At 42.2% G+C, this 27,463-nt stretch overlaps 1 long non-coding RNA gene across 3 annotated transcripts in view; it reads right to left on the bottom strand.

Annotated features, from left to right (window-relative positions):
- Window positions 1-27,463, bottom strand: part of LOC134737143 (uncharacterized) — a 517,224-nt gene that overhangs the window by 4,456 nt on the left and 485,305 nt on the right. For 2 of the 3 annotated variants that reach the window (XR_010121775.1, XR_010121776.1), the window contains exon 4: window positions 536-7,646. This is a non-coding gene — a long non-coding RNA (uncharacterized lncRNA). Of the gene's footprint in view, window positions 1-535; window positions 7,647-27,463 lie in introns of those variants that run through there. The other variant, XR_010121777.1, reaches the window with a different exon arrangement.

Below are 27,463 nucleotides of genomic sequence, written 5' to 3'. Positions count from 1 at the left end.
GTAAATACTCTATCCACTTTCCCCTTCTAGCCTTGATGTATAAATCTATAATGAACCCTGGGGTACTGCAATATTCTTAAGGTTTCCTGGGGTCCTGTTCACTCCTGGTAAATAGTGCCTTTTCTTTTCCCTTTCCTTCCCTTCCCCTTCCTCTTCCCCTTCCCCGTCCCCTTCCTTCCCCTTCACCCTTTCCCCCTTCCTTTCCCTTCCCTTCCCTTCCTTTCCCTTCCTTCCCCTTCCTCCTTTCCCCTTCCCCTCCCTTCCCCTCCCCTCCCCTCCCCTCTCCTCTCCTTCCCTTCCCTTCCCTTCCCTTCTGTTGCTTCTTTCATCTCACTCTGTTGCCCAGGCTAGAGTGCAGTGGTTCCCCTCAAAGTGCCCTAATTTGGGTGTGCTCCTATTGCCTGCTAAGAGCCCGACTGACACAGCAATCTGTCCAGCTTTCCAAAGCCCTGTGTCCAAACATATCCAGTGGTAATCTCCCTCTCCTTCATTTTTCTTTCTTATTACCTAGGAGAATCCTATGGAATTTATGAGGAATCCTGAGATTTATGCTTTTTTTTTTTCTATACACCAACTCCAACGCTTTTGAACCCAGTTTTTGTTTTCTTTTTTTCTAGATGTTTGAATGCTACACACATAAGACAACTGTTTCTATTTTACTAAAATGCAAAATAAAAGCTGACCATGGAACTGTCCCAAGCTTCTGTTTGGAGATGGCCCACCTAGGTTAGGGATGAAGTCTGTACAAAGTACTCGTCCCGGGTGAGTTGGAATTTAAAACCTTGGCCTCAGGATTGTAACCTTGGTGCTCCAGGATTAGATTAGGCTTTTCTGAGTGGAATGCTACCATTTCAACCATTCTAAGGAGTCAACGTTCTTATGTGATTAACTACAGAAATGGCTTTCAAGAGCTGGTATGATCAGTCTAACCCTCTTGTTTAATGACCAAATCACTTTTACTATTTAGTTCTGTTCTTCTGGGGGTGATTTAAATGATAAAATATCTTAAGAAGGAAATCTTATTGAACAAATATTATTTTGACAAAACATTTGTCACAAATAGATGAGTTTATCCTGGCTTCTTAGGGAAAGGAGGCTTGGAATATACTTAATTGTGTTAAGATAAGCTATTTTGCTTCTTTTCCCTTTCTACTCTATTCCCATTTGTAAATTTGGTCCCCAAACCATGCAGCTTTTGCATTCAAAGTGTACATATTTTACTCTCCTTTTTCCTCCTTTTGCTAGTGGCCTAGGTCAGGATCCTATCGTCTCTCATTCTGATCTATAGAAAAACTTTTTAATTAATCTCTCAGCAACCACTGTCTCCCTCCTCTAATTCATCTTCCATAATGTCATCAAGTATTCTTCTAAACCATAGAAACACTTATGCCACACACCTTTTCTGAAATTGGCATTCTAGAGTTTATAATAAGTCCCTATAATCCTCGAGGCCCCTGTCCCTGGAATGCTGCTGTCCTAGAAAGAATCCCAGCATTTTTCAGTCATTAAATAGAGGGTGCATCTTTATCCCGCAACATCTTATTTTAGGATAGAAGACAACATCCCCAGCATAGTGGGGTAAGAAATAGTGACATGATGCAATGGTCCTATTCATGGGGTTATGCAGGAGGCAATGATGCCTAATGGTACTCATGAAATGTTCTCAGAGTTATTTTGCAATTAGGGTGGATGTCACTCAAGGCTGGATCTGCACAGGGAAAGCCTAATCCAAATAAATATTTCATGGAGTGAGGATATTGCCACATAATATCCCTATTTTATGGAAAATATTATTCCTGCATTTCATCGATGAGGAAACTGATGTAAAGAGAGGGTAAATAATTCATGGCTTTGTGGTCACCCAACCGCTAATGATCTCAAATGAACTTAGATTTTCACAAGATGGACACAAAGGGGTGAGAGGCAGAGAACTGTTCTTTGGTTCCATTCCCTGCTTGCCTTAGATCTGCTGCTTGATTTCCATTCCATCTGGCTAGTGCCTATTTTCATGTCAGTTTTATAATGTGTGGATTCTTGGCCCAGCTTAAGAACTGTTGAACTGCATGCATGCTGGGCTGGCAGATCCAGGAAGGAGGAACTCTACTCAGATATTTACCCTCCAACTTTGTGCACAGGCACAGATGCTTGTGGAATGTGGATGGGAAATTCCTGATGGAGATATCCGTGCTGGCTTGAGCCATCCAGTTAGAACCAACATTTGAAGCCACCTGAAGTTCAAAAGGTTCAGACAAAGCTGGTTTATAGAAATCAGAGATAACATACTTTTTTCCTAGTCAAAGAAAGGGAAACATTTTCTGAATAACTTCCTGCTCTTATATGGCTTCTTCATTCACCATGTATTGAATGCCTAATGAATGTCCAGCTGAGTTCTGGGGCATGAAGATAAAAATGTCTGTTTTCATGTCACTGAGGAACTTACTAGCAGTCTAGTGAAAAGGACACAAATGATTGCAATACGGTGTGATTAGCACTATAATTGGTGGGCATATAGGATTTTCTGGAGAACACAGGAAGCAGGAAGGAGGGGAAGTAGAGTAGCAATTCTTGAGTGGTACTGAGTAGCAATGCTGTGCTGTTGTTATACATGTTCTTGTTTAATCTTCCATCACTGCTGGAGGGACAGTATAATTTTCCCTTGATTCTCAGAAAAGTAAAGCAATCTTCCCAGGGTCCCAAACCTAGGATTAAGGGCTCTTACTAAAGTTGCATCTGCAGGGTTCTAAGGCAGTGGTTCTTTTTACCCGGCCTTGCTGGAGGGCAGCGATCGTGTTCTTCACATGTAGGCTGTGTGCTGAAGGGAGACTTGGAATGTACCAGCCCGAGAGGAATGAAGGACATTCCAGGAAGCACGAGTCTAAGCCTTGAGAAGTCAAAGAGTCCAGGGATCATGGGATCATTTAAAAATGACCAGCCCTTCTTTATGTCTAAAGAGAGGGTCAGAAAGAAGGTGTGATAGAGGCAACTAGCAATACAGGTGGTGTCAGCTTTTTATATGACATAATGTCATTTTTGTGCTAGAAAACAGGCTATCATCAATTTGGAATTTTCATTTGTTTTGTGTTAGCAATTTACTTTTTAGATTTTCCTCCTAACATTTAACAAACTGAAGTATATAATGAATGCCCACAGGCCAATGGGAGCAAGAGAGGCAATAAAAGAGGAGAAGGCACCCCAGATTTGGATTCAGAGACTAGCCTTGTTTCTTTGATCCACCATTTAAATGTACATAAACTTTAGGCTGTTATTTGACTCCTTTGAGGTTTACTGTCCTCACTTGTGCAGTGGTGGCAATTTTTTTAGTCTTACTAATCAAGCCTCGGTATCAAACACCATCATAGATACGGGCTCGTCATGTGGACTCTAATGTGTTGGGCAAACACTAGTTTCTCAGCTTTGGGCATAATAGAAGCATATAGAATCAAAGGAGCACTCTTCTCCTTGATTGGATTTCCACCAGAAAAAGAATAAAAATTGCTTTTATGTCTCATCCTTGTTTTTTCTGCAACAGCTTTGCCAAAGTTTTTCTTCTGTTCCTCAGGCCAGTTGTAAATGGCCTTGTGTATCCTTTGAAAGACCAGGCCAGGGAAGCCAAACTGTTCCTGATGTCATAGAATCATTTGAAATAGAGAGACAGACAGATATGAACTTGTATGTGCCTCTCCTGTCCTGTGAAGAAGGTATGAGTATCCCTGGTTCATAGATAAGGGAACTGAGACTCAGCGATGATGTCATGTATCTGAGATCACATGGTGAGCAAGTCCTAGAGCCAGAGGTGAGCCTGGGTCTCCTGGGTTCCAATGCCTGTGTTCTTTCCACTCTTTTCTGTTGCCTGCAGCAAGAAAAGCTCCTTTGAGCAAATCTATAGGGCTGTCAGCTAAGTTCAAGCCAGGGTTGAGGCGGAAGTCAACACAGGGCTGTGAATGTTCTGGCTAAGACTTTGTGGAGGCTTTTACCAGCCAATCTTCAGAATAAAACCCCCACCCAGAGCGAGATGAGATCAACCTGGGCTGTAATGAACTAACAACTTCCACAGTGAGAATGCCTCTCTTGTTGGCTCCAGTAGACAGCAGGAGAGCAAGTCAGAAATGAGGAACGAGAAAGCCACTGAGAGAAGATTTTGCTACTTGGACCATTTCCTGGAATATTACTGTCAAATAAGTAAAAGTCTGATAACGTTTCAGGTGCGTGTGTGTATACAGTTTTAGAGGAAGTCTTATTAAAGAACATCAGATTCGAGACTCATACAAGAAATGCCTTCCGTTTGGCGAGACCATACTTGCAGCCAGGGGGTGCATTCACTGTTGGAGGTGTCTGCAGGTAGCGCACCTGTCCAGTGGGAATGCTCTGTCAAGATGCACTAGTGTCATCTGGGCTGATCTTGCCCACGGCTCTCTTCCCAGAGTAGAACAGGGGAGGCTGAACACCTGCAGGATATCTTGGGAATGACATTCAAAAAGCTACAGCTGTCCCAGCTGAGCCAGGAGCCTGGCAAGCACTTGGAGCACACATTATTTATGTCAGCAATCTCCGTCAGCGCCACATCTGGGGATAAAGGATCAAACCCCAACAAATTTAATTAAGGCTCATCACGTAGATGAAATTGAGATGCTAGACTAGGCAATTTGTAATGGTTAGAAAATGCCCTTCCAAGCTTCATCTAATGCATTGGCTTTTTGGCATCTCCTAGAGAAAGCTCTCACCAGATACACCCCAGAGAGATGACACCTTTTAGAAGTTCAGGGACCACATAAAGGTTGGTGATGGATGTTTTCCTCAGGGGTGATTATGGCTCTTTAGTCTAATAGCTCTCCTATTCATACCATATTAAGGGCTTAATATGAACTGAAATGGTGCTGCTGGTAGCTTTAAAAGCTGACGTAAACTTAAGGGCTCTTTAGAAAACATAATATCCATGGGAAAATAGATGGCATAAAACCATAAACAAAACACAGCTCACCAATGCATTGCTATAGGCCAAACTGGTATTACAGCCTGCTGGGAAAGGGGGCTCATTCCTTGTACATTCGTACATTTTGGGGGTAGGTCAGGAATCAGGAGACACAGAATACCTTCTTGTTGGGACTTGCTGGTAGAACTTTCGTAGGGCATGCCAAACCCTCCCCTTATTAACTATTTGACTCTTCCTACAGGCCCAAACATATTACCTGGGCAGTTGAGAAACGAGAACAGTTGTGGGACAAAGAACACATTGTTAAATTGCAGAGTTGCAGTTATTGCCTGGAGGGCCAGGTTAAAGGAAACTGAACTGTGGGGTTGGCTGGCACTGTCTGTATACACAGCCAAGTCTAAGGCCCCAATCCTGAGAAACTTGCTGGGTTCCTGCCCTTTGATTCAGAGAAAGCAGCTTTCCAGCTGGGGCCGACTCCCTCCCCCACATAAAATAAAATAAAGTCAATAGCACATAAAAATTCTTCGTACTTTTCTCAGTGCCTTTCATCTGCTGAGCTCAAAGGACGATGAGGGTATTAACTCTGGTTACACCTCTTAGTGGTAGGAGGAGAGTTTATTCGTCCCTCTGTTTTATGGATAGGGAGCTGAGATACGGAGAGGTTAAGCAATTTGACCAGGGTCACGCAATTGGTCAGAGGTGGAGCTGGAAGGGAAATCAGGTTTTCTAATTCCCAGTCTAGTGCCCCCTGCAGGCTCTATGGAGCGATGCAGCTGCTAAAAAATGCTGGAGGGCTGTGGAAGTGGAATCATGCAATAAGAGCAGGAAAAGAAGCTTGTAATCATTTGGACGACGCCTTCATTTCCCAGATGCGGAGAACGAGGCTGGGAAAGTTGATGGTGATTTTTCCAAATTCAAATAGGTAGTTAATTACAGAGTAGAGTCTAGAATTTTGGCTCTTGACTTCCAGTCCGAGGTGGTTTCCTCTTAGCTCCTGGGGAGTCTCTGTTGATACCTCCCTCTTGGTGTCTATACCAGTTTTGCAAACTTTAGCATACCTAGCAATTTAATTGGTGTTCAAGAAATGTCTGATGATCATTTGGTAGTCTCATACTAGCTTTCTTCTCTGAATTTGTATTCATTTTTTGGCAATCAGGTCAAGACCCAGAACATCCAGGAAAGTCCACCTGATCACCTCAGAATTGCTAGGGCCTCTATTATTTGAATCCCAAATTTGGCCCTGGAATTAGGGATTATTTCCTACCATAAGTCTTCTCTGTCCCTCCTCTTTACTATTCAACCCGGCAGGCTATGTTTCTATAACCCTTTGTACCTAACTCTGTTCCAGCATAAGAAACATTTGGCTATAATCTTTGATGTACTTTTATCTCTTCTCCACAAGGCCTTTTATATAAGTTGAATCATATAACGTTAAAACAATGCTGAGTTGCAAATTTAAACACTTTCTTTTAACAAATGAAGGAAAAGAGGGGTGAAATAATTTTTCCAAGGTTTCATTGCTAGTGAATCACATAGGAGGCAAGCCTTTTAAACTGAAATTTTGTGCTGTCTTTTTTGAGGGCATAAAGCATTTTTTCCACAGCTCTCTCTTCTTCACAGGAACTAGAACGATGGTGATCACTTATGACGTTGTGGTTGGTTTGAAAGGAAGTGGCTCAAAACCCATCCTCTGCCACTATTAGTGATGAACCGTAATTTTTGTTGTATCTGCCTTCTGTGTCCACACATGTGGGTGAATGTGTGTGTTCCATACCTCCACAAATCCTTTCATCTAGTCAAATATATCTTTAAATTTCTGCTTTTATTGCAAACTATATATGAAGTACATAAGACAGTGATTATACTTTGGAAGATTTTTCCAACTGCCCCTTTCCCCATGAGATTCTAACATGCCCTCCAAATTCTTTTCTAGTTGAAGATCACTGGGAAGAGTTGTATTACTTCAAGTAACTCTAACTGATACAACAAATAAATTCCACATACATAAAGGCTCACACTTATCAGAAATTTCTTTCTTGTTCAATTTAACGGTTCTGAAGATGGCCGAACATGTTGTTGGGTGATTCTGCTCCATGTGCTCATTGAGGGACCTAGGCTGACAGAACTAAGTCATCCTTAACATCTGCTTCTAAGATTGCTATGGTGATTTTAATCTCAGCTAGCCAAAAGGGCAAAGGGGCTTGAAGAAGCAGGTGTTGGAGATTCCAGGGCCAGACCTGGAAGTCACCTGTCTCAAAAGTCACATCACTGTATTTTAACTCCAAGGAGATTGGGAAATATAATTCAGGTATGTACCCAGGAAGAGAAGCATAAATTTGTTCAGAGCTCAGATCACTGATATCATCTCATTATAATGCCTATGTTGGTAGCAACCTTTTCGTTCATTCACTTTTTCATTCAGTCAATTTTTTTTACTAATAAACTTGGCTATTAATTGAGAGGTTATTGTGTGTTAGGCATGATAGTTATGAAACAGGAGGAAGCAGACAAAGTACATGCCTTCAGGGAGCTCATGGACATATACAAAAACAGTCATAATTCAAATACTTACATAAATCAATGTACACTTACATTTCTGCAGGTGCCGGTTTTGAAAGAGAGGCATATGGTGTGATGAGACCTTATAACATGCTTGTGACTTAGCCTGGGTGAGTCAGGGGTGATTTTCCTGAAGATGTGTTTTCTGAACAGAAATCTGAAGAAGAAATAGGAGTTAACCAATCGGTTGAAGGGTGAGAGCCAGGAAAAAAATTCATTGCCAGTTCCAAATAAAATTGTGTCTAACATGCAAGACAATTTCTGTTCTGAGAAGGGGGTTTAGGGATGCTACAAACACATAATTTAATTTAGTCTGGTGATCATTTAGTCTTGAATGACACCAACTGCCTGTCTTCACTCAACTAGTGGCTTTGGCAGTGACCAGGGATGAGGTCGTCCAAATGTGGACAATCCACCCGAGTTAAGAGTGGATGAGCAATCAATCTACCTGACCAACTACCTGAGCATGATGTCAATAGACCTTCTTTGGTTCAGAGGAGTTCCTGCTTTGGCTACAGCAATAATGCTCAGCTGAGAATTGTTAGGAATCTCTGGTGTACTGAAGGTTAATCAGATATGTTACTGCCTGGCCTCAGGCTGTTCTGCTACCTGAATCAATAGAGAAAGTCTTCAGTTTGCTCTTCTTGTGTGTGTGTTTTTGCCATGGTGCTCTGGTTGTGTCAATATTCACTATACTACGTTGTGTTGTAGCATGTCAGGACAATATCCTACAATAACAGGGTACAGGAAGCCTGGCACAATACAAGGGAAAAGTAAGCATGAGAAAAAGAGGAAGATGCACAAAGTCATTTATTTGCAAGATAATGAGCAGGTTAGACATTTTTATTTTTGGAAGCTGCTTGTTTCCCAGGGCTAACACCCTGCAGGTAGCACAGCCCCATGTACTCTTTAAAATGAGGTGTGATCCTATCATGACTATAACTTGATATATATGTTTTAACGGCATATCCTGCCAAGAAGGATATTAATGAGCTATTGCACCATTTGTTCTGCTGTTGCTTATACACAAATGCTGAGTCCAAATGAGATTCCTTGGGGGTTTGAGATTAAGGCTGGAAAAGAATTACTCGCATAAGCTGATTTTGTGGAACACGTTCTGTGATGGGAGTAACAAAGTTTATTTAAAAAGTGCAGTTGGTCAGACTACCTTTTCTACAGATAGATTTAGTCTAAACTAGTGAAATATTGATAACTCATTTAATTTTCCTGGCTTTCATCTCTCTATCTATGAATTGAGAGCGTGTGAGACTTTTGAAGTCTGCTGACCAAAAACAGACGAGGAGCCCCTTTCTAACTGTTGAGTGTGCATAGATGTTTTGAAGGTGCTGGTCAGGCAGGGTGAGAGCCAAAGACCTGCCCTTGGCTTCTGAAATCTTGGCTTTTAGCTGTCCCCTTCCCTTGGTGGTAGACCTAGAATTTTTTCTCCTCAGAAGCTCTTTTCTAGGCAAGACATGAAATCAGAACCCCCCAGTTTTACTCACTTGTAATTTGTTTACACTCACTCTAAACAAAGCAATAATATCCATGAAAGAATAAGTTTGAAAGGCTAGAAACTTAGTACTAACACACATTAAAGTATGCAATTATTACAATTTGAAATATCCTTCTGCACACTATGGTCAAATGCCTCCTGGGGCATGGTGGCCACTCTTTGGGAAACACTGTGCTAAAGGAATCAGCAAAAATGTGTCTGGAATAGTGAAAGTGATTCCTTTTCATAGTTGTAAATATATTCCAGTGGAACATTTGACAACTGAAGTAACTCCATGGCCTCAATTCACTTCTTCTTTCTTTCTTTCGTCCCTCCTTCTTTTTCTTGCTTTCTTTCCTTTTTCTGGGCTTTCTTCTCTCTGTCCTCCCCTTTTCACTGATTTCCTTGTAGTTGCCAAGAACAATGCCACATTTATCGTCACCATAGACCTTGAGATTAGTTTCTTGTCTGCTTCTTGAGGGCAGGGACCATATGATATCACATTTATCATCACCATAGACTTTCAGGTTAGTTTCTTGTCTGCTTCTTGAGGGCAGGGATTATGCTTGAGCTATGTGGTATCCTCAGAAGCTGCCGCAATGCCTAGCCCAGGGAAGGACTTCAGAAAGGCTATGCTAGGTGCATAGACACCATCCCTGAAGTCACAGCACTCTGGACTTAGTAGGAGAAACAGACTGTAAACCAGAAGTGGCAAATGCTGGGATCTGGGCATGCACAGGCTCCAGTGGTGAGACAAATCGGTGAGGAGTGGTCTTTGGTGCCTTTATGAAGGAGACTCGAGCTCCATCATGAAGAATGAACAGGTGAAAGAGAAGGACGTTCAAGGTAAGAAATAGCAGGAAAGCCTGAAAGGGAAAGACGAGTTTCAGGGTTACGAAAAACTTGGTTTGGAAGGTGAAGGCAGGACAGGGTAGAAAATAAGAACAACAACAACAATAATAGCAAATACTTTAGCATAGTTGGCACTTACAGTGTGCCACTTACTATTTTAAGCACTTCATAAGTACCACCTTCCTGAATCCTCACAACCACCTTGGGAGGCTGAGTATTATGAGGATCCCTATTTCATGAGTGAAGGATGGAAATGATACCAGGTTGCCCAGGTAGAATGGCAAAGCTGGTGGGTTCATAGAAGCACTCTGACTTCAGATTCTGTCTTCTTGAGGACTGTGTTTCCTGGATCAGAAAACAAGAGTGGAAAGATAAAAAAAAGGTGGTGTGTACAGAGAACTAAATATCTAATGGCGCAATTGCAGAGACTGGGGTGTAGGTTAGTGGTGATAGTAAAATTTCATGATGGGAAAGGTGTCATTGGGTAGGTAGCCACTCACCTTGCTCACTCCTCAGAATAGCTTGGAATGGCAAAGTGGCTATTTTGCCAGGTGGTGGAGGAAGGTGTCAATCAGCAAACATTCACAGGCACTTCCTATGTGCCAATCAGTGAGTTAAGTATACAGAAAAGTATATAATGCTCTCCTGCCTTTGAGGTTGATACCATCTTTGCCTTAGAAAGGAAACAGACAAGCAGGCAGTGATTTCTCAAAGTGATACAAGTCATGGTCCTTCCATAAAACCATGGTGGGTGGGGATACAGAAGACAGAACCTGCTTGGAACATGTGTGTGCACGTGTGCGTGTGTCTTAGGCAAAGCTTCACAGAGGACACACCAAGGAAGCTCAATCTGGAAAGATGAATGAGAGTTTGATAGAAGAGGAATAGAAGCATTTCTGGCAAAGAGAACGTTGTGAGAAGGCAGTGTTGTAAGAGGGCAGGAAGTGTTTGGGAAAGAGAAGTTTAGTTTGGCTGTGTGTCCAGAATGATGGTTGGCACATAGTGGATGCTTCATGGTTTTGAATGAATGAATGAAAAGATAAATGAATGACATCAGTGGTGGAGGAGGTTAAGGGGGATTATTGATGAAGGTCCTGGTAGGCATGGCCATAGAAGGTGGTCTTTATCTTGTAGGCAATGGGAGCCCATTGTGTTTTCTGAACAAAGGAAAAATATAATCAAATTTATGGATTAGAAAAGTCATTGTTGCAGCTGTTTTGAGAGTGGAATTGAAGTGGTGAACTTTGCAGTGGTCTAAGTAAAAGAGGCAGTGGGGATCAATAGGAGGGAAAAGGTTTGAAACACACTTGTGGGGAAGAATTTAAAGGAGAGCAGGGAAGACAGAGGGTGGGGGGGGGTGGAAGTCACAAGCATTGGTTGTAAATCATGGCCCAAAGCATTCGACACTTGACCCAGTGTCTTACATACGGACCCATGGGAAACAAAGTCTTCCACTGGGCTTATTCTGTGTCATGTGTCACCACTTATCTATCAAACAGGAAGCCTTAATTGGAGATGAAGATTTAGAAAAGGGGCAAAGTCAGTATTGACAAAATACCAAGAAATTGGCAGCATATGTGTGTGTATGTGTGTGCATGTGTGTGTTTCAGGTTGGAACACTTAAGAAATGTATTTTGGCAGAAGTGGAGGAACAAGGAGTCTGGGGAAATAAAGCTCTTTTTTACCAGAACTTACTCAGTGCTGGAGTTCATTTATAGGAAAGTGAAGTTCCTATGGAGAGAACAGGGGCCTCTTTCTCAGAGGTCTTGCTCCATCCAGCTTGCTGGGTTTTGGCAGTAGGTGGGGAAGGGCTAATACTGGGAAGGGGAGCATTTGTGGGATCAGAGCCTTCACTATCGATTAAATGTGGTCCATTGCTCTCATATTTTTACTATCCCCATGTGTCCTTCCCTTCAAACTGGCAGCTACAAGCAGCAAAAGGAAATTGGAGCCCGTGTGATTTTTGCCTCACTGGTTTGAGCTTTGACTTTATTTATGCCTTTAATTTTCCATTTAGCAGATAATTGTTGCTTTGCATTCTGTTTCACGAAATGTCCTGGAATTGAAATTAGATTCTGCCCTTGGATATGCATCTCTGATTCCTGTTGACAGTCCCCATGATATCATCCTTTAAGCTGAGCTCTTTTCAAAGCAGATCAAGCTTCCACACATGGAGTTTCTCTCTCTCCTTTCTTTTCCATTGAAGGGCTCCTTTGGAGCCACTGCAAATGGTTCACCAGTCCCTTCCAGTCTTGATCCGTTAACACCTGGCTAAATCTTCAAGCAGTCAGCCACGAGGAAGACTTCTACAGGAGAAGAAACGTGGGCTTTGGGTTGGCCACCTTGCTCTGCCACTTGAGTGTGAAGTGACATTGGGAAATTACTTAACCATTATGGCCTCTGTAAAACGGGAATAAAAAGCAACTTATTCCGAAGATCATTGCAATTATTTAAAATATGAGGCCTAAATAATGAAAACATGCCTAGAATCTCATGTACAGTTAGTAAATATTAATTATTGTCAATTTTATAACTTTTTTATTTACAAGGGCTTCAGACAAAGGAGAGGGCATTGGGGGCTTGGCATTTTCATGAAAGATTTCTTGGAGGTTGCTTTTCTGCAAATATTGAATTAAAAGAAGACTTCTTCAGAGAAGAGAAACTTCATTTAGATCTTGAAGGATGAAAAGATTTGGCTGGACAGAGATGACTCCTTGGCTTGGACTGACATATCGAAGGCTCTGCCTGGCCACCGGGTGCTGAGAGGTGTCAGTTGTATGTCTGTTCTCCTGTGGAAAATAATTTCTGCTGCCATTGCTATGCAGCTTATGGTGTTCTTCTGAGTGAAGCTTGCAGGATTAAGGCTACACTTCCATCTTTACCTACACCGCCTCCTTCGTCTCTCATCACATATCTTCTCTTGATATGTGTCTCCCCATCTTCTCTCAGTGAGCCCAAACACTAAATTCTTGGGCCTTAAAATGTGGATATGAATTGTGTAGCTCATTTTTGCCATCCCTTAGTGTTGCCGAATGTTTTTTGTTTTTTTGTTTTCAGAGACGGAGTCTCACTGTCACCCAGGCTGGAGTGCACTGGTATGATCTTGGCTCACTGCAACTTCTGCCTTCTGGGTTCAAGTGATTCTCCTGCCTCAGCCTCCCAAGTAGCTGGGATTACAGGCATGTGCCACCATGCCCAGCTAATTTTTGTATTTTTACTAGAGACAGGGTTTCACCCTGTTGGCCAGGCTGGCCTCGAACTCCTAACCTCAGGTGATTCACCCACCTCGGCCTCCCCAAGTGCTGGGATTACAGGCGTGAGCCACTGCGCCCAGGCTGAATGGTTTTTAAATTGTTCCCTCCCTCTCTCCTTTCCTCATTTCCTATATCCCTTCTTCCTTCCTTCCCTTTCATCCTTTCTGGTATGATGATCGTTTGAATACAATGACCACAACTGGCTTTAAATTCCAACTCTGCCACTTATAAACCACAAGCAAAATTTTCATATCTCCAAACATCTGTTGCCTTCTCTGTAAAATCAGAAAAATAATTATATACATAGGAATCTCAGGATGATTAAATGTACTAATATATGTCAGGGCATCCTTCAGCACTTCTGACCTAGAATAAAAGCTCAATAAATGCCTTTTTTAGTTACTATTCAACAAGCATTTGTTTGATGAAAAAATATATATGTATATTTTAGACACACATATATACACATATGCATACAGACATTATACAAATACATATAAATATAATTAGAAGAGTGCAGAAGACAATTTGGAGTAGCTGAGACCATTGAGGTCCCCAGGCAAGAAGCTCCAGAGAACAGAACTCCATGGGTTTGCTCATCCTGTGCCCTCCCCTGGAATGACATTTCTACTGATACTATTTCTTTTAAAAATGCTATAGATCCTACAGGGCCTCAGTTAACCTTACCGCATTGCCTAAGCTTTTCCTCCTGCCCCTCCTTCTCACCACAGTGCCCAGTACAGTGCCTGCAAGCAACAGAAATCTAATACAGATTCCCACAACTGCATACATTGAGACAAAAATAAATTCAAACTCTGCCACTTATAAACTAGTTGTCAAATTGTAGAAAACTTTATTCCATCACATCAGTTAAAAGGCCAACAGGAACCACATCTCCAGTATTTGCTAGTGGAACTCAGTCAATGCTGCCCCACTCTGTGCAAGGACTGTGATGGTTCAGCTGAAAGAACAATCAAAGAGACCTTATAAGTAAGTGGTGAGATGAGTTCAAAATCAACAATAGGGAAAAACCCACATTTTGTGTGAATTAATTTATAATCATAAATAAGATATATTCCATATGTAGGAAATAGTCCCCTTTCTGCTTTGTTCACTGCTGTATCCTTTGTGGACTGCACAGCCTTCAGCACTCAATGGGCTGTAATAAATACTAGGAAACGAGTGAATGAAGGAATGAATGGGTAACTGAAGGAAAATAAGCTGGCTTAAACTGCTACAATTTGTTGAGTGCTTATTTGCATGCCAGAAACTTAACATACATTATTTAACCTGAAAACCATTATGGTAGACTCTGTTATTATTTTCATTTTTCCCAATGAGGAAATTAAAGTTTAGAGAAGTTTGATCCCTGTGCCAAGGCCACACAACCAGATCTGGTGGTTTTATCCATCAGAATACACAATTAAATGCCTTATTTTAATCTCACCAAATGGTAAAATAAAAAATTAAAACTTTAACATTGTAATTTAGTCTGAAACTGATTAAAATCTCTAGTGGTTCCTCAATCAGGTGGGGATATGGTTTCATATTCCATAGGGCTCTGCCTCAGTTTCTCCATTTGTAAAGTGGAAATGATGAAGCCTGAATTATCTCTGGGAAGTTATGAGATTTAATTAGGGCAATGGTTATAAAGATGCTTTGAAGTTAGAAAGTGCTTATTAATATCAGGGCTCATGACCGTGTTTCCAAATAGGATATCCTTGTCTTTAAAGCCAATTGCCTGGGATGAGCCTCAAAGGACCCCCAGGAGGAACAGTAGGAAACATTAGCCTTGGATGCCTAATTCAGCCCATATGGTTTTGCAGCAATTCCATAAGTAAAGAGGAGACTGAATGATCCCATCTCTTTAACGTTCAAGTGTGGGAACATTAAGAGTTTGCTCCTTAATGATTATAACATTCAGGAATGTTGGCACCTTTTCTTCCTGACTTCACGTTATGAAACTCGGGGAGTGTTGAGTAACAGGATGTACGTTCATGCCATTTTCAGTTTCTTTGGGGGTTCATTTTGGGAAACCTTCCTTCAAGCAAGAGCTTCTTCAGTGGTTAGACACGGAACAGCCCTTTAACCTCAGGGCTATTGCCTCCAATGTGGTGTAAAGGTCCTAGTTTGTGGAGTAACAGTTGGATCCTGTTCCTCATCAGTTAGGAGTCATTGTTTGCAAATATGTTCCCCGATGGAAAAGGATTAGATCCTGGACAGTAGAGAACATTATGTTCATATTGCAAAATCTTGGTACAATCTAGTCTTGGGCTGATGGGAGATTTGATGAAGCATTCTTCTTCTTGGCTGAAAATGTCATCGTAGGGCTCAGTACACTGCCATATCCGGTCCCTTTCCCCTGACACACTCCCATGCACACTGCAAGGCAAAAATTAAATAAATCTTTTTGGTTCTGTTGGAGTTGCCCCAGGGCTATGGGAGGACCACAGGACTCAGATCAGAGAACTGATTTTTGCCTTGCTAATGTGTTACTTGAACAGGTTGTTTTAAATCTGCAGTCTAAATTTTCTTATCTGATTTGGTAACCATAATATGTGATACTTTTTGTCACCCAGGGTTTTCATAATTATCAAATGAGTCTATATGTCTGCTTCTATCTGTCTACTGATCAATAAAGAAATGGGAGGCAGTCTAGCATGATGGCTATGATGTGGATTTAAATGCTGTGTGGACTTGGGAAAGTTACTTAACCTTTATAAGCCTCAGTTTCTTCCTCTGAAAAAGAGAGATAAAAATGACAGCACCTGTCTCAGAATGTTGCAAAAATTAAATGAGATGATCTATGTTGAAGGACATAGCACAAAACTTGGCACATGATAAGCTTTTGATAAATATTAGCTATGGTCATTATCCTCATTGTTAGGAGAATGATTTTAAAGATTATAAGATTCTATACATACAGAAAGTGTTATTACTGTTTAAATTTGCTCTCTGTCTGGGTAAAAAGCAATTCTGAGGCTTACCAATTGTTCCTTGGAAAAATGAATTATTCACCAGGTTATTGGCTTCAGCACATTTCATCCTCAGCAGGAACAAGAGAAGTGCAAAATCTGCTGGCTGCAGCTGTGGCCCACTTACAGGGGTGCACTTGAGGAAACAGCTCAGTGAGAACCTGATTGCAATTGTTTCTTGTGAGGTCAATGTCTTTTGCAGATTAGGATCAATGTTGAAAAGATGCCTGGAAAGTGAATCTTCACATATTGAAAGCTCTCTTCTTACTTTTTCTTTATAAATGTACAAATATGTTCATCCAGAAACTGAGATATAAAACACACCGGGAAACATAACCAATAGTTCCAGTCACTGCTTCAATGGGAAAATAGTAAGTGTGTTAATAAGATAAACCAAAATTGCAAATTAGCTAGGTTTTCCTTTGCAATGTGGTATCTTATACCTAGAAGAAGTAATGCATGCCGACAGAACATCAGAGCCACCTAGGTGGATCTTTAACATATATGCAGGGATCTGTTCTCACTCATAGGTGGGAATTGAACAATGAGCACACTTGGACACAGGAAGGGGAACATCACACACAGGGGCCTGTTGTGGGGAGGGGGGAGGGGGGAAGGGGGAGGGAGAGCATTAGGAGATATCACTAATGTAAATGACGAGTTAATGGGTGCAGCACACCAACATGGCACATGTATACATATGTAACAAACCTGCACTTTATGCACATGTACTCTAGAACTTAAAGTATAATAAAAAAAAACATGTATACAGGGGTCCAGCTATGCCCCTTAAGCTTCTGATTTGTACGTCTGGGGTGAAGTGCAGGGTGTTCTGTGCTTTTGTTTGTTGTCACTCCATGTGTGATACTTACGTGAGAAACACTGAAAGGGAAGGCAGTAGCATCCTAACTGAACAGCACCCAATCACTAATTTAATAGTTCAACTCTTAATATTTTGCCTTGACTATATATTCATTTGATTGTGCAGATCTTGTTTTCTAGCTCTTAATTTTGAAACTGACTTTTTCTTTCTGTATCAGCCTATCTGCGCTAAAGAGAAGGAAATTTGGTTGTGGAAAGGGAACAGGTGGCAGGAGCATAGCAACGGAAAAAACAGAGAACTGTGATTAGAATACACAGACTACTTTAAAGAAAGTGAAACAAGATTGTATTTTTGGAACCAAAAAGAGGCAAGGAATTCTGAAGAGTGAGTTTTCCAATAATGAATATGCAGCTACTGAATTATGAAAGCTGGAGTTACGAAAGTCTGTTACTTTACTCAGTTTTGATTAGTAAGATCTGATCTGCTTAAAATAAAACACATAGATGCATATTCCCAAAGTGGTTTCAATAAAAAGAACAGAAGAATCAAAATCTATAAATGTGATTTCCGTGCAGAAGCCAGTGGGCTGTCTGTTTACAGGTATGGTAGACAGTTTCCAAGATGGCTTCACCAACACTGCCCACTTCAAGAGGTGGAGTCTTAAATCTAGGCTGACAGTAGTGATTGTTTAGTAGAATGTGGCAGAAATGATGTCCTGGGACTTTCAAGGCTAGGTCATAACAAGTCTTACAGTGTCTGCCTGAATCTCTTAGAACACTCACTTCTGGGAAGCCTCAGAACCCACCTGCCATGCCAGGAGAAACCCAAGTGACATGGAGATGACATGTGTAGTTTTTCTGGTTGACGGTCCCAGATGAACAGCTGAACTCTGCCACAACAGCCACATGAATGAGCCATTTTGAATGTTTCTGTTCAACCTAGCCCTTGGATGACTGTAGCCACGCCAGCATTCCAGCCAGTACCATGTGGACCCGAAGAATCGCCCAATGAACTTCCGGAATTACGAGACAGAATCAACTACTTTTCTAAGCTATGACGTTTTGGGCTGGTTGTTAATGCAGCTATAGATTACTTAAAGAACCTGCTCACTATCCTATATTTGCAAGTAATGGGGAGATATTAAATTGGTTGATTTTGCATATTTATCTCTGTCCACACAACCAGCCAGCCAGCCACTCTTCCACCCACCATCCTATCTATTCAACTATTTCTTAAGAACTTATTGTACATCTACCACGAAAAGAGCAATGGGAGACACAAGTTTATTCTTTCATATTACTTAGAATTTACTATTGCCAGATATTGATCAAAGAGTTGTGGACACACAGGCAAATGAGTTGAAATCAAAGGAATAAGACAGATATGGTACCTGTTCACACTCCAATGGGGGGAAGATGAAAAGCACAAATATATTTAAGTAAATAAATGGTGTCATTTAAAAGAGTGCTACAGAGGAAATAAAATATGGTTATGGGATAAAGATTTCCTGAGGTACCAGCTAAATGTGCCGGTTGTACAAAGGATTGCTGAAGAAAGGTTCTCTAAGAAGTGACCTTTGAATGGCAAAAAAAGACAGCTGGGTAAAGAACTGCGGTACAGGATGCACTTTTTAAAAAGAATAAACAGAACAGAGGTCCCGAGAAGGGAATAAGCTTGGTATGGAGGAGGAACAGAAAAAAATGCCAGAGAGGAAAGAATGGAGAAGTAAAAGGGAATAAGAGCATGGAGAAATACAATTCAGAATATACCGTGGAGAGCGTGTTCAATATTAAGCAAGAGAGAAACATGATTTGAATGTGTTTCCAGAAGATCACTCTTGTGGCTGGATGGAGAATGAACTGTCAAGGAGAAAGAGGTGAAGCAGGGAGATGGCTAGGAGGCTCTTGCAGTGGTCCAGGAGAAATTTGGTGGTAACATGCACCAGCTGGTAGCAGTGGAGGTTGCCAAAAATGATGCTACTCAGAATGTATCTTGGAGGCAGAATCAATAGTACTTGCTGGTGGCTGGGCAACTGAGTGAATAGTACTATTATTAAAGGAGATTGAGTAGATTGGAGAGAAGCAAATGTGAAGTGGAGGTGGGAAAGTTCTGCTCTGGCCTTAGTAAATTTAAGATCACTAGGCATGCTAATGAAGGCACTCAATAAACAGCTGGAAACACAAGCCTGATAATCAAGGGAGAGTTCTCAACTAGAGTAGTCAGCACATGGATTTTATTTAAAGCCATGGATGTGTTTCCCCAGAGAGAGTACAGAGTGCATATAAGCCAAGCACATTACTACATTTAAAAGTTGTGAACAAGAGGAGGACCCAGCCAAGGAGATTCTGAAGGAGTAGCCAGGCAGGCAAAAGCAGAACTAGGAGAATGTGTGGTCACAGAGCCAGATGAAAAAAATGTTTCAGAAAGAGAGGTGCGCACAATTGTCAAATAAGGCTTAGAAGTCAGTAAACTGGGGCCCGTTGGATTGGGCCAGATGGAGGATGTTGATGAGCTTCACAAAAGTAGTTTTACTGATGTGGTGGAGACAAAATCTGATAAAAGCAGGTTAAAGAGAGAAAGAGAGGTGAAGAGTTGGAAACAGCATAGTCAATCCTCAATAAATTTGTCTGTAAAGAGAAAAAACTAAGGCAGTTGTTGGAGGGGGGCATGAGGTTAAGGAAGTGTTTTTTTTTTTCTTTTAAGATAGAAGGATATATTTATATATCAGTATATTTATATTTTAATTAGAATGATCTAACAAGAGGGAAAAATCGCTGATTTAACAGATACGTAAAAATTATGTAACACAAAATTAGAAAAGTTAGAAGTCTATTTTGAAACTTTTGAAAATTTCGCTTAGATTTAAAGGTGCTTTATTGATCTTATCTGTAGTAGGGGATACTGATTTTCTCCCCTGCCTTTCCAACATTCAGACGTATGCACCTATATGTACAGTAATAAGAGGGAGGAACGATTGATAGGAGATCTATGAGATCATTTGAAATGCAAAACCTTTGAGTATATAAGAGAGGATGCAGTACCTGGCTTAGATAGGAGCGGTAACTGTTCATATATACTAACAGGTAAGGATTGTTTCTGCCTTTCTCACTGTAGATCTAAAGGGCTCCATTCAGCCTGGGCCAATTATAATGCCCTATACTCTGGGCTTTTCTGATTTGTCTAGGGATGAGCACATGGCCTAAACCAGGCCAATCAGCATCTCTCTCTGTGGTTTCAAATAGGAGCTGAAGGAGGAGATGTGTTCATCTCTACCTTAGAATGTGCTTCTAGATCAGCCTCTGGCATGGTCTGTGTTGCACGGAAGATGCCTATCTCAATAGAAGGTGATGAAGTCAGCACATCAATAGAAGCATAGTTGAGAGATGAAAGGACAGAAAGCCCTGAGAGGTTTTTTGCTCTGGCAGAAACCCATCATACAGCTTAGACCCATCTATCCACATTCCGTGTTTTAGAGGAACCGGTAAGTTCCTGTCTTTTTGCATAAACAAATTCTAGTTGGGTTTCTATTGTTTGAAACTTAAAGAATCTTGAGTAACAGCCCAGCCCATGAAGGAAAAACTCCTGGCACATGTAGAAACAGCCATCCTTCCCAACCTAATGGTGATCATTACTTCTGCAGGGAATGCCTTAAGTATGTGAGAGTCACTATTTCTACTGACAAGCTTACTGGGATAGCCCAATCTGACTTTTCTTTTAGATTCGATTTAAAGCTGTTATCTGTATCTGATATTTGGATTTGGATTAGGAAATCCTATCTGAAAACCATCACCAACCACAAGGCTGTGGCTAAGAGGAGACAGCAGCGTCAGCATTGGATAAGTGTCGCAAAAGAAAATTAGCCGCTCTCTCCCCCTTGATATTTTATTCACATTCAGTACTGGACAGAGAAGGTGGAAACTAGTAGTCTAAACTGGTCTGGGAAAGTAGAAATTCCTTGACTTGGTGTTTTAGTCATTTTGGGATGACATATCAAATTACCATCAACTGTGTGACTTAAACAATAAACTTTTTTTGTGTGACGGAGTCTGCTTTGTTGCCCAGGCTGGAGTGCAGTGGCGCGATCTCGGCTCACTGCAAGCTTTGCCTCCCGGGTTCATGCCATTCTCCTGCCTTGGCCTCCCCAGTAGCTGGGACTACAGGCGCCCACCACCACGCCTGGCTATTTTTTGTATTTTTAGTAGAGGCGGGGTTTCACCGTGTTAGCCAGGACAGTCTCGATCTCCTGACCTCGTGATCCGCCCGCCTCGGCCTCCCAAAGTGCTGGATTACAGGCGTGAGCCACCGCGCCCAGAAAACAATAAACTTTTATTTGTCACAGTTATGGAGGCTGATAATCCAAGATCAGGGTACCAGCATGAGCAAGTTCTGGTAAGGGACCCTTTCAGGTTGCAGATTGATGACTTCTCACTGTCTTTGCAGGGTGGAGAGCTAGACAGCGCTCATGGGACCTCTCCTTTAAGGGCATTAATCCCACTCATGAGGGCTCCAGCCTCATGACCCAATCATCTTCCAAAGGCCTCATCTCCTAACACCATCACTTTGAAGATTAGGATTTCAACACATGAATTTTAGGGGGACACAAACCCTTAGTCTATAACACTTAGCCTGAATGCTTGAGTATGTGTGCGTTTGTTTCTCTAAGTCAGGGGTGAGTGTAGGTCCTAAAATCACACCCAGGGTCATTGAAGAGGCGTCCCGAGGGAACAAGCTGCCTGGGGATCAGGGTGATGCCAGCCAGCCTTCACCTTAGTGCTCATAGTAAGCTCTCATTTCACTCTGGCCTAATCAATACAAGAAAAAAATGTTCTTCTTTTTACCACCCTTATGGTTAGGAAAATTAAGAGTAACTTTTTAACAGAAAATGGGATTTGGTACTTATTTTTAAAGGGTAGTGGCCCGGCGCGGTGGCTCACGCTTGTAATCCCAGCACTTTGGGAGGCCAAGGCGGGCGGATCACGAGGTCAAGGAGATTGAGACCACGGTGAAACCCCGTCTCTACTGAAAATACAAAAAAATTAGCCGGGCGTGGTGGCAGGCGCCTGTAGTCCCAGCTACTCGGAGAGGCTGAGGCAGGAGAATGGCGTGAACCCGGGAGGCGGAGCTTACAGTGAGCTGAGATCTCGCCACTGCACACCAGCCTGGGTGACAGAGGGAGACTCCGTCTCAAAAAAAATAAAAAAAATAAATAAAGGGTAGTATGGCTGGCACTTTTCTGGAGTAGCCAGCTGTCAGAGGGACCATCATAGGGCAGCCCAGCCAGGAACCTTGGGATCATCTTCTAAAATCAAGTCATCAGGTCCTGGTCTCCTCTAGTCTTCTTAGATCAGACTCTGACCTGGCCCAAATGTGATCTCTCAGCACTGTTCATCCTTGGCATCCTGGAAAATCTGTATTGTATCTTTGTATCTTTCTTTCTTTCTTTTTTTTTTTTTTTTTTTGAGATGGATTCTTGCTCTGTTCCCCAGGCTGGAGTGCAGTGACACGATCTTGGCTCACTGCAATCTCTGCCTCCTGGGTTCAAGTGATTCTCCTGCCTCAGCCTCCCAAGTAGCTCGGACTACAGGCACATGCCACCATGCCCGCTAATTTCTTGTATTTTTAGTAGAGATGGGTTTTCACCATGTTAGCCAGGATGGTCTCAATCTCCTGACCTCGTGATCCGCCCGCCTCGGCCTCCCAAAGCTGTTTTCCACCATGTGGTGCATTTGCTTTGAAAATCACCTTGCGGTTCCCCTCCTGCCCAGCTCCCTGTGAACTTTATCTGGCTGACTTCTGGTCACTTTTTGTTATTCCCCCTAATGTCTCACCTCTGCCACCAGTTCTTCTTTCCTGTCTCGGCCTTGGTTTTGTGCTTTTCTCTAGGTTTTGATGAAACTTCTTCATGTTTTAATATGATCATTTGCATATAGAGTTGTCTTCAGATGTTTCCCTTTGGGCTTGATGAGGAGAAACTAAGGAAAAATGGACTTTTTCTGAATAGTTTGTGTTGCATGTGCCTAGACTTGGAGTGGGGGGGCACTAATGTCAGCCTATTGGGTGATTACCTTTCTGAAAATGAAACAGTGAGGTACACTTCTGCGGATAAGAGCAGAGACTCATGTATATTCCAATTTGCAGTCATCCTGGGAGTAGGTGAGTCCTAGAGTGGCAAGTGAGGACTTGGGAAGTGAGTGTGATTCTGGACTCTGAGAAAAATGCCTTCTTTTATAGGTATTGGGTGCAAGGAGGGGTCATAGTTTGGCTGCATTTAAATGCAATGGATTTAACTAGAGAGATTTCAGTGGGAAGAGCATGCTATGTCTGGCCCCATGGAGAGAAGCTAGGAGTGCAATGACAAGCCAGCCTAGCGCTGGCCAGGGAAGGCCAGAGCGGGGATCATGGTTATTGTGTTGTTAGTGTCCCTGAGCCTTTAAAAAAAACTTCAGAAACAATTACATTTGGTTCTCTCTTCTGCTGTGTGGAGTGAAAGAGGAAGACATGGTGCATGCCTGGTATGAAGCAAGGAAGGAGTGAGATGAGGAATCCTCCAAGGCCAGACAGGGCAGTAGCAGCAGTGGCCACCAGTGGAAAGCTTGGAGTCTGTGCCCAGTGGAGCAGTTATCTCTCAAGGATCCCCAGTAGCAACCCAGAGGCAGGAGGAGACAAATATGAGCATTCTGTTCGTTCACATATACAAGACAGCCCTGGAAATTTTAATTTCTGCAGTTAAGTGGTTGGAAGTCTGTTCCGCCATGATTTGGGTTACTCGATTATGGTTTCATTTTATTGATTTAAATCAGTGGCTCTTAACTGGGGGTGTCTTGGAGTATCTCCCCAGAGGGCATTTGGCCATGTCTGGAGACATTTTTGGGTGAGGGTGGGGATGTTATTGGCATCTATTTGCTAGAGGCTGTTAAACACCTGCAAAGTGCAGGAAAGTGCCCCCGCCCCTAACAAAGAATGATCTAGTGCAAATGCCAATAATACTGACAAATAGTTCCTGACTTAAAAGAAACTGAACAAAGAGAGCATTGGAATCAAAGCAGTTCCAGTTCCCTTCCATCCAGCTACTCTTATGACTGCCTAAGCCCCTCTCTGCAATCTCTCACGGGCTGCAGGAGAAGCAGATTTCTCAGTTTCTGCAGGAACGCAGCTTCTTCATGGCAGAGCTGAATATAGAACCTGCCAAGGAGAGATGCAACCTTGTTTACATTCTTGTTGGCAGCTAATGAAGAAGCTGCTGTGTACTCGAGCTATTATCTAAACCAAAAATAACACATGAAAATGATTAATTTCATCTAAAAATAAGCAGGCGCTATGCTATGTCAGCCATGATAATCAGGCTCTGAGCTGATTGTACTGCAGCATTGGAGTGGAACTTGGGAACAAAGGGAGAAACAAATTTGAGCTCATAGTAATCATCTCCTACTGCCTTTTCTTTTCTTCCCTCTGTTTCTTCTCTTTTCTCTTCCTACTTTGTTATTTTTCCTTCTCTTTTTTCTCCACGTTTTCCTTGTTCTCTGTAGTTTCTTCCTCCTCTCTTCTTCCCCCTTCTTTTAAAAACACTCCTCTCTCTTATTTCATTATTACCAGTATTATCCTCAGACTGCAGTGGATCCATCCCCATTGCTTACAGCACAGCTTCCTACAGCAGTACCTGTCTCTACATGTAGCACATAATATATTGTTAGGGGGTGAGTAAATGATCAATTAATTGTTAAGGATCGAAATTATTTTCATGTTTTAATTAAAAAATTACTGCATATAATCTATTATTGCATGAATATTCGTGCCTAATTAGGATAAGACCAAAGGTAGGTATTTAAGCCAGAAAAACATTTCAATTTTTTAAAAATTATACTGGCTTACATTAGGAAAGGTTATATGCAGTTGCTGAAAATTGACCATTTTGACTTACAAAAATGATAACTTCATATGATTTCACCTAATAGAATAAAACTCATGTTTCTTAGCATATTCAAAGTTGTTTACAGTCTGGCCCCACTTTATCTTCCAATTCTGAATTTACAATTTTCCCCTAGATAAAATCTAGGCTTTGGTAGATCACTGAATATTTATCAAATACCAGTTGTAAACTAGGAACTGGAGTAGGTCCTAGTGATGCAGATATGATTGAGATCAACAGTCTCCTCGAGGGGCTTACTGTCAACAGGAGGAGACAGGCGCATGGTTTCAGGCAAAACATATTAAGTATTAAGATGTGGTTTTCACTGCGATGTGGTTTTTATTGCTACTTAGAGATATCTGGGATAGTGTCATGGAGATTTTTGGTCATCACAATGATAAGGAATATCATTGATATTTAGAGAGTGAAAGTTAAGAATACTTAACTTTCTACAATGCATAAAACAATCCTATTCAATTAGTCAATGAAGAACCAACCCACCCTACTGCCAGTGGCAGCCCCATAAGAGAAACTAATGGGGGTTATTACTGGGAGCAAAGAGGAACAACGCAAAGCGGTATCTTGCTAAATTTGGGAGTTCAGGAAAGTCTTCTTAGAGGAGGTAGCATCTCAACTGAGACTTGAAGGACGAGAATGATTGGGTTTGTGAAAGTGGGAAAGGCCTTCTAGGAAGAGGAAAAAACAAGTTATTTCAGGAGTCCTCATCAACTTAGTCTCTTCTTGGTTTCTCACTTGGCTCCTGATGTGTGATAACTTTGTATGCATCTCCCTGTCTCTAAGGGAGATTTCATCTCTGTCTGCAGAAATCGTTCCCATCCTTCAATAAGTGGCTCATGTCCTATTTCCTTTATAAAATCCCCTTATTGACTCAATTGAAGGTAATTTCTTTCTAGGCCTTTTGACCTCAACAGTGCTCACTGCCTTCATACTTTTCTTTCCTTCCCTCCTTGGTTGTAACATTTTGAAAGGAGAAAGATGTTACCTTTTTTTTGCATGTGGTAAGTGACATCTAACAAATAGTATTTTATGTGTCTTACAATATCTTATATTAGTAATACTTTGTGTTTTTTTAAAGATTAAGAATGTGTTTATCAAATTTGCTCCTCAGAATGGCTCAATTAGGCAGTTTCACAGGTAACTTAATCCTATCATGTAGGTCAATAATTTTCAGCTGGGGACAATTTTCCCTTCCGGGGGACATTTGGTAGTGTCTGGGGACAGTTTTTATTATCATGTGGGAAAGATGCTATTGGTATCTAGTGTACAAGGGCCAGAAATGCTACTAAATCTTCTACAATACAAAGGACACCTTCCTACAATGAAGAATGATCTGACCTGAAATATCAACAGTGCTGAGGTTGAGAAACATTGATGTAAGTTAAGAAATGCAAGTGACTGGGGGGTGGAGCCAAGATGGACGAATAGGAACAGCTCCGGTCTATAGCTCCCAGCCTGAGCGAAGCAGAAGATGGGTGATTTCTGCATTTCTGTTTGAGGAACCGGTTTCATCTTGCTAGGGAGTGCCAAACAGTGGGTGCAGGACAGTCGGTGAAGCGCGCTGTGCGCGTGCCGAAGCAGGGCGAGGCATTGCCTCACTCCGGAAGTGCAAGGGGTCAGGGAGTTCCCTTTCCTAGTCAAAGAAAGGGGTAACAGACGGCACCTGGAATATCGGGTCAGTCCCACCCTAATACTGCGCTTTTCCAACGGGCCTGGAAAACGGCACACTAGGAGATTGTGTCCCGCACCTGGCTCAGAGGGTCCTATGCCCACGGAGTCTCACTGATTGCTAGCACAGCAGTCTGAGATCAAGCTGCAAGGTGGCAGTGAGGCTGGGGGAGGGGCGCCCGCCATTGCACAGGCTTGCTTAGGTAAACAAAGCAGCCAGGAAGCTCGAACTGGGTGGAGCCCACCACAGCTCAAGGAGGCCTGCCTGCCTCTGTAGGCTCCACCTCTGGGGGCAGGGCACAGACAAACAAAAAGTCAGCAGGAACCTCCACAGACTTAAATGTCCCTGTCTGACTGACAGCTTTGAAGAGAGTAGTGGTTCTCCCAGCACGCAGCTGGAGATCTGAGAACGGACAGACTGCCTCCTAAAGTGGGTCCCTCACCCCTGAGAAGCCTAACTGGGAGGCACCCCCCAAGCAGGGACAGACTGACACCTCACTCGGCCGGGTACTCCTCTGAGACAAAACTTCCAGAGGAACTATCAGACAGCTGAAATTGTGGTCTCACGAAAATCCGCTGTTCTGCAGCCACCGCTGCTGACACCCAGCCAAACAGGGTCTGGAGTGGACCTCTAGTAAACTCCAACAGACCTGCAGCTGAGGGTCCTGTCTGTTAGAAGGAAAACTAACAAACAGAAAGGACATCCACACCAAAAACCCATCTGTACATCACCATCATCAAAGACCAAAAGTAGATAAAACCACAAAGATGGGGAAAAAACAGAGCAGAAAAACTGGAAACTCTAAAAAGCAGAGCACCTCTCCTCCTCCAAAGGAACGCAGTTCCTCACCAGCAACGGAACAAAGCTGGGTGGAGGATGACTTTGACGAGTTGAGAGAAGAAGGCTTCAGACGATCAAACTACTCTGAGCTACGGGAGGAAATTCAAAACAATAGCAAAGAAGTTAAAAACTTCGAAAAAAAAAT

The sequence above is a fragment of the Symphalangus syndactylus genome, chromosome 7 (genome assembly GCF_028878055.3).
Source record: "Symphalangus syndactylus isolate Jambi chromosome 7, NHGRI_mSymSyn1-v2.1_pri, whole genome shotgun sequence".
Classification (NCBI taxonomy): domain Eukaryota; kingdom Metazoa; phylum Chordata; class Mammalia; order Primates; family Hylobatidae; genus Symphalangus; species Symphalangus syndactylus.
This window is presented reverse-complemented; position numbering and strand designations above follow the sequence as displayed.